Source organism: Arachis ipaensis, chromosome B10 (assembly GCF_059453495.1).
Source record: "Arachis ipaensis isolate K30076 ecotype BB chromosome B10, ASM5945349v1, whole genome shotgun sequence".
NCBI lineage: Eukaryota > Viridiplantae > Streptophyta > Magnoliopsida > Fabales > Fabaceae > Arachis > Arachis ipaensis.
Window position 1 is genome coordinate 35092901 of NC_142435.1, and position 11479 is coordinate 35104379.

At 34.6% G+C, this 11479-nt stretch overlaps 1 pseudogene across 1 annotated transcript in view; it reads right to left on the reverse strand.

Annotated features, from left to right (window-relative positions):
- LOC110267719 (uncharacterized) overlaps positions 1–9251 on the reverse strand; it is a 111645-nt pseudogene extending 102394 nt beyond the window's left edge. Inside the window, exon 1 of the transcript XR_002355607.2 lies at positions 8728–9251. The product of XR_002355607.2 is annotated as an uncharacterized LOC110267719 (transcript). The remainder of the gene's footprint in view (positions 1–8727) is intronic.
- Positions 9252–11479: the final 2228 nt, after the last annotated feature.

The following is an 11479-nucleotide window of genomic DNA, read 5'->3' on the forward strand; positions in this document are numbered from 1 at the left end:
TCCATTACAACAATGCAAAACATTTGTTTCATGTTTTGCTTCTGAGGCTTCAACGACATCATCATGTGTGTATAACTAGTTGTGGGTAAGCTGTTATAATCCTATACCATGGTATCTTTGTTTCCTTGAAATTCACTTCTTAAATGCGATGTACATGTTTTTCCCCATCAAATGGTAATGTATGACAATAATTATTGAGTTCTGCATAACGGTATAGAAGCTTAATGGGTTTTACTAACAAGTATACTAAATTTGTATGTTTTCCAATGTGATGAACCATGAAGTATTGAAAATCTTGTTCCTAAAATGTTAAAAATAAAATAAAAGTTTGTACTTTTTTAACCCTATAGTTCCTTCTTGTCTTGCTGAAACACTTATATCCCAGCATATCCCTATGAATCTCTTCATCTCAAGTCTTTTATGAGGATCTCTAGGTCTTGGATGTTTCAACATAATGGATAAATCTTTACAACGAGCACACGAGGATTCTATGAAAGTTTGTATACATGAACTCTGTGTGATTTCGGAATCTTACTATACACAAGTATATACAGTTATTCCTAGAAGCTAATATAACTACATAAAAGCTAAATCTTATTCCCCTTTTCCCCCAAAACATAAAGACCTAGAGACTTCTACTTTGCAGGATTATGATTTGGTCAGTTAAGTTTCAACGAGAAGTCAAGAAAAATTAAGCAAACAGAGAACATACTAAAATCATATTTTGCCAATAAATAAATGAATAATCAACAGAATACATAATTTGTATGACCTTTCGAACCCAAGATTTTTCAATTATGTCATAAGCCCTAGAGCAACGAGGGGAGAGAGATAGAGAGTGTGTGTGTGTCTTACATGTTCCTCTTCTGTTCTGCAGCAACAGCAAGAGCAAAATCAATGAGATTAAAGACAGATGACAGCGAGCAACAGAGACGAAGCCATAGCTGCTCAACACCACCTTCCTTACTCTCTGTATAAATATTTTAACCAACTCATAGATATTTATTCGATGTGAATAAGTTCCTTCAAAGACCCATTTGTTGCGATTATACCAAAGAGAAGAGATTGTAACACCGAAATGTATGGCCCACTCTTTATCCTTTGTCAAGTTACTAATAAGCCAATCCTGAGTAGATAAGTTGAAAAACTCTGGATCACTATTTTGAGAAAGTAGAAGTCTTCATGTCTCCTTAGCTAGAGTACAATCTCTAAGCACATGCATGGTTGATTCTTCAACATCACCACACCTCGGACAATTAGGATTAGTTGACAAATGCCTTCTTCTCCTTTCCATATTAGTTAGAATGGCTTTGTGGGCAACTAACCAAAGGAAGGTTCTAATTCTTTTCGGACTGCACCAGCTCCATGCCAACTTGAACACTCTATCAGAAGGTGCTTGCTCCTCAAGAATAGCATTATAAGCTGTTTTTAGGTTAAACATTCCATCGGCAAAAGGCGCCCAAGCAACACGATCAGAGTTCTTCCAAAGAGAGGGCAGAGATATGGCTAAGATGCTGTCCACCACTTGCTTCGGGAGACACTCTTGCAGCTTCTTTTCATCCCAATCACTTGAAACAGTAAGAAAATTCATTAGATTTGTATAGTTATCAGTATGAGTAATCACCTTAGTTGCATGTTGGTCAAGTCTTCCAATAGTTGGCACCCAATTGTGCTTCCAAAATCTGATTTGAGATCCATCACCAACTCTCCAAGTTGTATTCTCTGCCACGTTATTCCATGTTGCACAAATGCCCTTCCACAAATTGGAAGAGTTTCTTTTTCTTGTAATATTGGGTAAAATATCACTCCCACAATTATATTTAGCTCTTATGACTCTTCCCCATAAAGTATCTTTTTTTTTCAATGAGACCCCAACCTACTTTCATCATAAAAGCATGTTTGAGGTCTTTGGCATGACGTATTCCAAGACCACCAGCATTTTTGGGCTTACTAATTTTCTTCCAACTAACAAGGTGGATCTTCTTAATTTGCTCTGTATCACTCCAAAGAAAATTCCTACATTTTTTGTCAATCAAATTACAAGTAGAAGAAGGCAGATAAGCAGTTTGCATATTATAACTAGGAATAGAGGAAATGATAGATTTCACCAGGGTGGTTCTTCCAGCAAGAGATAAATTAGAGGCTTTTCAACCATTGAATCTGGCATTGATGTTATTAATGATCCCACTATATGTAATATTACTGACTTTTGTATGTAGGAGAGGAACTTCTAAGTATTTTCTAAGGTCATCAGTTCTAGTGAAATTGAGTGTTACTGATTTCGTTTCGAACACTATTACCAACGTTATCAGAGAAAAAGATGCGAGTCTTTTCATTATTCACTTTCTGGCCCGAGCTTTAGCAAAAGGCATCAAGAACCTACTTAATGACTTCAGCTTGATCCATTTTAGTCTCCACAAAGAGAATAAGATCATTATCAAAGCATAAGTAAGACAGAATAGGTCCACCTTTTTTTTTATTAAGATGAGCTTCCAAAAGTTATGCTCCACAGCTGCATTTATGAGGTGGGACAACCTCGGAGATAGGGGGTCGCTTTGACGAATCCATCTAGATGGCAAGAATTCATCAAGAGCCTCCCCATTCCAAAGCACTCTCATTCTAACAGTTGAAACACAAGAAACAACAAGATCAATGATATGATGGGGTATACCAATATCAAGGAGGGTGTCTCTGATGAAGCTCCATTTAAGCCTATCATAAGCATTTTCTAAATCAATTTTAATTGCCATCCATCCTTTGACTCCTTTTTTGTTTCTCATTGAGTGAATAACTTCTTGGGTAATTATAATATTATCTGAAGTGTGCTTTCTAGGAACAAAATTGCATCGAGTAGGAGAAACCAATTTTTCCACCACTCTTCTCAGACGCCTGGCTAGCAACTTGGTAATAACCTTATAAGAAACATTACACAAACTGATAGGCCTCATTTGTTTGAGGGAGGAAACAGGTTCAACTTTTGGAATCAAGGTAATTAGTGTCTCATTAATCTCTCCTACCTTATGAGGGTGAGAGAAAATGTCTTCAACCAATTTGTATAAACCAGCCCCACCAAATCCCACTTACTTTGATAGAAGACTTCATGTATACCATCCCTCCCTGGAGCTTTGAGACCATTCATACTAAAGAGAGAGTCCTTTACTTCTTCGGGAGATATGGAGCCACCCAATAAGGTTCAGATCATTATCATCAAGAGAAGGAAAAGCCTGATTAATGATAAAGGGAAAATCATGGTTATCATCTTTATATAAATTAATATAATAAGAAGTAGCCATTCTTTCCAGAGAATCTCTATCAGTAATCCAATTAACCAAATCATCTTGAAGAGAAGTGATTTTGTTCCTCCTCCTATGCGCCATAGTGATACTATGGAAATACTTAGTATTTCTATCATCAAATTCAATTTTCTTGCACCTTGATTTTTGGAACCACAATATTCCTCCTGCGTGAGAATTTCTTCATATTCCTTCTAAAGATTAGCTTCAAGATTATCCAGAAATTTGTTTCTATTTGGACTAGAAGCAATACCTTGAAGCCTACGAATAATAGTGCTTTTCCTCTTTAAGATGTCCCAAAAAATATTAGTGTTCCAAGTTCTGAGCACTTTCTGAAAGTCGTCAACACAACTAGACCAAGTATTAGTGATATTCCAATTATCCCTCACCAAGTCTTCAAAACCTAGGTGAGAGAGCCAAGCTACCATGAATCTAAAGGGTCTTCTACCTTTATTATGTGAAACAGAGCTAGTTAAATGAAGACAGAGTGGAGCATGGTTAGACTTAAGCATCGTGAAGTGTTTTAAAATGGCTTCCGAAAAAGCTATCTGCCAATTCATATTACACAATCTTCTGTCAAGTCTTTCCACCAAATTTTCATGTTTCCAAGTGAATGGCCAACCTGAGTAGCCCAAATTTAGGAGACCATTTTGAGAGACACAGTCTTAAAAATCTTTTCAAGCACAATTTCTGTTATTCCCTGCACCTCCTCTCCTTTCATAATCATGGAGTGTTGCATTAAAATCACCTAACAAGCACCAAGGGAGTGTTGCATTAAAATCACCTAACAAGCACCAAGGGAGATTGATATTGGAGCATAAAGAATAGATATCCTTTCAAAGATTTTTACGAAACACCTTCTGCAGGCTTCCATAAACTACCGAAAGCAGCCAGGATTTTGAAAGATTATCAGTGAGCTTCATATGAACAATTTGATGGTTGCACATCAACACCTCAACCTTCCAAAATGCCTTGTCCCACAAACACCAAATACCCCCGGACTACCCCCTGGCTTCTTCAATGAAGCTTCCGTCAAAGCCAATCTTGTTACGAACATTTTTACCACGGTCTCCACTAATATGGGTTTCCAAGAGAATAATAAAACTGAGATTAAACTCTCTTCTCAAATCTTTAATAAGAGTAGAAAATGTTCTCCCCCCTACACCACGACAATTCCAAACTAACAGATTCATGAATAAAATGAGAAGAAAAGAGGCGAAGAACTGCGAGTCAAGATTGAGCATTTGCCCTCTCAGAGCCCCTCACCTGGCCAGAGGAGACACCGTCCTCGCCATTCTAATTCGGAGAAACTTCCTCCATGACTTCATCCGGTGGTTTCTCCGGTGGTTCAACCACCTTCTGAACTTCCATCACCGTCACTTCACAGTTGTGGGTTGCAGTGAGAAATTTGTTTGTGACCACATGACTTTCAAGCATATTTTTGGACGCCCTTGCTGCCTCAAAGGCTGTAATATACGCATACTATGGAGCATCATCTCTTCCATAGCTTCTTTCTCCAAATTTCTAGAAGAGGAGGTAGGCTGGACTTGCATTTCTATTGTAGATGCTTGCTTAGGTTTAGGATTAGCAATATATTTTGACTTGGACTTGTTATTTTTTACTTGGCTATTTGGCCCATTCTTTGTTATATTGATTTTTTTTGCTCCCTGTGGATTTTTCCCACCACCAGGCCTAATAATCTCTTTTTGGGCTACAATAGCATTAGGCCCACTTTACATATATTTATGGGCATGATCTTCATGCATCTCTTTCTCATAAAAGTCTTTCGTTTATTCAAGATATTAAATCTTGATCCTTTCTTTAATTGTTGGTCTGTGCTAGTAGAGAAGATGAACGGTTTTAAATAATAGGAAAAATAAATAGTCCATTCCAAATAATAGAGAAGATGGATGGTTTTAAAAAATAGAGAAGATAAACAGTCCATTTCAAATAATACAAAAGATGAATTATCCACTAGGTATACGGTTATCCTTTTTTCTAATTATCCACTGTTAACAAGATTGCTTCTTACACTTACTGACCTCCATCCACTGACGGTTTTTTACTAGGATTTATACTAAATGGATTCAAATATTATTTCGAATTTTTAATTGAGTTATAATTTATTTATTAAATTTTTAGTGAGATATAATTTTTAAAAAAAAATTTTGGTGTAGAGACCCAATTAAAAAGAAAAAAAGTATAGGGACCTAACTGAAAATTTCACAAAACTATTAGAAACCAACAGAGTAAGTAAACCTTTTTTCAATTAATAACCAGACCTCATTAATAGATGCAATAAATTTTCTATCATCACACAATAATTTCATAAAATAGAAAGCATCTTGGAAGTTAGGATATGTAATCCCATTAACTGTCCTAATAGATTTATATGTTCTGCAACTTTTTTGAATAATTAACAAAATTCTCATATAGTATATATCACCTATACCTGATGAAACACAATTTAACCTTCTGATAGAATATTCTCTCTTGCGTGGATGGCGTTTTATTTCTTCTCTATCATAAATAAATTATTTAAGAAACTCAGCATATGTTAAAGTTTGATTTGCTTCAAATTTTTTGTTGGCCTCTATCATACTAAGAACATCGTATCTTTCCCTTTTCTCTTAATCCATGATTTTTTCATGATTGTCATCGTCTTCAAAGATGATATTTTACTTTCCAAGCAAATAAAAGATTAATCTCATCACTGAAAGCCATCTCCAATGAATATCATAAGTCAAAATTCTCCACACAGCCTCCCGTGTAGACAAATACCCACAATTATAAAATTGTTTGATCTCATAATATAGTTTTTTTTTAAGTATGCTTATCTTTTATATTTTTAATATTAACTTATCAATAATAACATTTTAAATAAAAAATAAAAAAATTTATCGAAAACAATTTTTTCAACAAATTAAAATCCTTCAAAGAACAAAAAAAAGTTTAATATTACAAAAATATTTATAATAAAATAAAATTAAAATAACAATCTAAATAGAAAATTCTAAAACACATAAATTCGAATTTATAGAATAAAATCTGTAACACCCTAATTTTTAGCACTTCAAGATCGTACTAAAAGTTTAGGAATTACTTACCTCTAACTTTTTTATTTTATACTATCTTTATTTAATAACGAGCCTTTACGAGTACGAACTGGAATTTTATTTCAGAAAATGATTAATCTGTACTTTAAACCCTTTATTCACTATATATATATATATATATATATATATATATATATATATATATATATATATTCTCATAGCAATATTTACATAGACCTATTCCAAGATTCTCAAATATAAGTCATACCCCTCTAAAAATTAAAGACAATAAATAGCGAGGGAAAAGTCAAAGACTAAACCAAATACAGAAATACAGATACATATATACATAAAGCTCTGATGTTCAATCGCGGCTTCGAGCTAATGATTCCTGAACCTGTTGCTGAAAGGAAAATCTGTAGGGGTGAGAATGTCGTCCTCGCATGTTCTCAGTAGGGTAAGTGAATGCCGTAAGGATATAGAATAAAATACAAATAGTTAATTCACGTCCTAAAAACAGTTTTCTCTAATAAATCCTTAAAACTTTTCCTAAGTCTTACTCAAAACCGTTTAAAATCCTTTCTTTAAATCACGCTACTTAAATAAAGTCTCTGTCACATTTACAGTACATCAGTCACAAGTAGCATTCCTCAATACATGACTAATTTTGCAACATCAATAAAATATCTAATTAAGCACACAAGCAAGTCACCAAGGCAAATAACACAATCACAGAAAAATTGAATAAACAATCACAATCAAATGCAAGTGTGCAAACAATATGATGCATGTCTATCCTAAGCAGGCCATGAGCTCATGCGTCGGTTGTCTACCCGCAACCCGACGTTACTCGAGGCGAACCCCGAATATGATTTCTTTACCGTGTCAGTCAGGCACAATTATCATCATTGGTATGTCAGTTAGGATATCTTGGCATTACGGTAGAAACAGGCTATCAGTTAGGCGAACATTCCTGCATTAGCAACTTTAGGCTATCCGTTAGGCAGGCACTTTCGCATTAGTAATTTGGCACAAAGCCCATTCAACATACATTATGCTATCAGTTAGGCAGAGATTCTCGCATTAGCTATCTTAGGCTATCAGTCAGACGGGTACTTCTGCATTAGCACTTTTCATTCTCTTTCTCTTTATTACGTCTTCACATCACCAATTACATACACACATCTCCGCATTACCTACATTATTAAACGTACCTCCGCATTACTGCTTAATTACACATACTTTCGCATCACCAAAGAGTCAATCACTCTTACCTCCACATCTCCACATAGGTATACCTTCAATCTTAGCATTAAAACCTTTAATTTCCATATACCCAAACTTCTTTAACGTTTAATTAAAGAAAAATTCAATTTCTTAATAAAAGATCTCAAAACAAAATACTTTTCTTCACAATTCAAAATCATAGCATAATTTATTCTTTTCTTAACAAATCGAAAACAAATAATATAGTTTTTAAATTCAACTTTCTTTTAGTTAAAGCTTTAAATAAGCCTCAGAGTTTTATAAAACTTCTGCAGCATTTTCTCTAAAAATTCGAGCTTTGCCACCCTTTAAGGGTTCCAACCAAACCATTTCTCAACCTTCCCAGATAGCAAATAATTTTCAGTAATTAAAACGCTTTCTTTGAAGCTAAGCCACTTTCTATTTTAATAAAATTCAGCTCCCTTTTAGTTCTCTTGCTATTGAATCATATCGATAATTATTAATACATCAAACCGATATTTTCTCAAACTCTTTCCAACTGTTTCAAAACCCAAGTCATTTTTTAATATAAATTTATAACTCAAACTTTGAATACAAAACCCTTTTCTCAATATGAGTAACTATGCAACCAAATCTTTTTCATCATAAAATCATTTACTCAAAATAAGTTTATAAATCGGATGTCCAATAAAAGATCATTTCTTAATATATATATATATATATATATATATCAGGTTTTCAAAACAAAATCACTTTTTCGTTTGTTTTTACAAGAATACAGACATAACCTTCTCTTAAAATTTGACTTCACACCATTTTTATGGGCTTCCTCACTTTTATAATTTCTCAACAGTTTACCAATCTTTCATCACACTTAACCACCATCATACCAACACCAAAATCAATTATCATTTACTTCCACAATCATAAATTCTAGCATCAATCACAATCTCAATTCAAACTCAATTCATATTTCAATTTAACAAGTAACACCAAATTTATCAACATTCATAATCATAACAAAACCAATTCTCATCAATTAGGCATACAAAACACATATAATTTATTTGTAATTACTCAATAAGCTTTTAGGCATTCTTAAATTAAAAATTATTAATTTTAAAATGAAATCCCCTACCTCCGTACGGAATCTAGAGTGACTATAAGTGAAGTTAACCAAAGAAATGACCATTTTTATGGTTTTTTGAATTAATGGTAACTTGCCAATGTCCTCAAACATCAAATCCAAATAGTGGGCAGCACAAGGGGTCTAAAACAAATTTGGTCTTTTCTCCATCAGCAACTTACCGCCAAGAACATAAGTGCTCCTATTATCAATTACAACTTGAATAACGTTGTGCTCACCAATTTCCTCCACAACATCATCAAGAAGCTCAAATAATTTCTCACTAGTCTTCACATAATCAGAAGCATCAATAGACTTCAAAAACATTGTCCCAGCTGGAAAGTTTACAAGAAAATTAATAATGCTCCTTTGCCTCTTATCCGTCCAAGCATCTAACATAATAGAACAGCCATACTTTTTCTATTATTCTTTATGACCCTTCAACGATCCTTTGGTGTATTCTAACTCCTCATTAAGCAGCGAAACCCTTAGAGCATGATAACTGAGAGCAGGTAAATTGGGACCAAAGCCTCCAACAGTCCACAACATATCTTGAAAACTCTTCAACTTTACTGGGTTCAATGGAATCCCAGCTTGGTAGAACCACCGTGCTATGTATCGATGAACTCTACGAACTGCTTTCTCATTACATGCTTCCTTGATGTTCAGCTGCCTCAGTTTCTCTTTTTTTTTTCTTGCAATGGCAGTTTCAGGCAAGGTTCTGAAAATCGGACCGGTCATCAAACCGCTATAGTCACTGGTTCACTGGTTTACTAGTCCAACCGGTCTAACCAGTGGTTCAACCGAAAAAAATGTTTTAGAATATAAATAAACATCCTAAAATATCTTCCAAATTTAAAACACTACACAAAAAATCATCAACCCAATTCATATGATCTTATCAAAATACAAACTCAAAAGTTAAATAGTAAAAAGAAATATCTAAATATTAAATTTTAACTTTGAGGGTTAACAGGATCACTTAACACCTTAGATTCTAATTTATAAATGTCAGGAGACAAATGATTATCAATTTCAAAAGAATGTTGAACTAGTTCAGTTCGAAAATGTTGATCATTCTGTGGTATTATGCTAACTAAACATGAACCTGAACCTTGTAAGATGACCTTGTCGGTTTAATCTTTGGCAGTGTTGCGTTCATCTGTTGTAAGAGAGCTCTCCTAGCAACATATTCTTCTTGCTGAGCAAGCCATAAACGGAATCTAGTGCTGTTTCCAAGTTGAGGTATCAACATAACAAGTAGTCATTGAATAAGAAAGCATAACATATCACCAACTACCTATACACTTTGACTCTCCTTCCACTACCATCATCATCATTCATCAGTTTATTTATATATGGCATTGGTAGGTAGCTAGCCTACTCATTCAGTAATAACCAGCATTTGATTTGATTTCCATTTTTAGCATTCAGCAACAACCATTACAAAGTAGCAGCATAACAACAACAGTGCCATAACAAAACAGCAGAATAACAACAACAGTAGCTTAACAAGTCATTAATCACAAATTCCAAATTCAAAACACTGATTAGTAATCATGATCACAGTGCCATAACAAACTAGCAGCATAACAACAACAATAGCAGCTTAACAAGTCACTAATCAGAAATTCCAAATTCTAAACACTGATCAATGATCACAGAATCACAGTGCCATAACAAAACAGCAGCATAACAACAACAACATCACAACAAGGGGAAAAGAGCAATGAAAGTCACAAAAGAAATTAGCAATTCTACTCCTATTTTGTGCATTTAATTACTCATAAACAAAACTCAACTCCACCTGAATTGTTAATTTAACCTTGGTCTTATGGAATCATAAATAGGAATACATTACATTGCTCTTTCTTCTAAAATTCAAGCAAAAACACTATCAGAGCCCATATCTAAATTCTGCCTACATCATTCAACAATATTGCAACAAACAAATTAGGAGCCATCAGCAACTAGTAAACCAGTAAAACACTATCAGAGCCATCGAGCAATTAGAAAATACTAAAATAGAGTAACAGAGTAAGTATTACTGTATTAGGTGTTCTGGTTGATACAAATGATATAACAGAGTAAGTTTATTTTAATATACATGATTTAAGTATTTAACAGAGTAAATGAGTAACAGAGCAATCAGAAGTCAGAACCATACATACAAATTTACAAATTTGTAAAATTTCCACCATTATCAACCAACAAATACAAGACAGTACCAAACTTCAAAGTTCAAACCAAGATTGAAGACCGAAGAAGAAGAATTGAAGAACCAAACTTCAAGCCAAGACCCAAGAAGAATTGAAGAAATATGGAACAAAAATTGAAGAAGAAGTTTAGAGAATATGAAGACGAGGAGCACTCACCTGGGTTCGAGAAGCCAGTGAAGATGAAGAGGACCTGCCGAGTTACTGGGTTCTGAACACGAGAAAGAGGAAGAAGCGGGTGTGCTGAGGACCTGTGGACGGCGGCAGCGCTGACGACCTCAGAACGGCAGCGATGATAGAGGGCTAAGGTTCGGGGTTCCTTTGCTTCAGAGGGCTAGGGTTCGGCGACAATGGAGTGAGATGAATGAATGGGGAAAAGGGGGGGGGGGTTGGTTCATGTGTCTATTTGGTTTCTTTTTTTTTAAAAAAATTTAAAAATGGCGTCGTTTTAGGGGAACTGGCCGGTTATCGGTCCGGCCCAACCGGCCAGTTTTTGTAACACCCTACCATACAGAGTCTTATGCTTAAGTCATAATTCAGAGATGGCAAGGTATTACGACC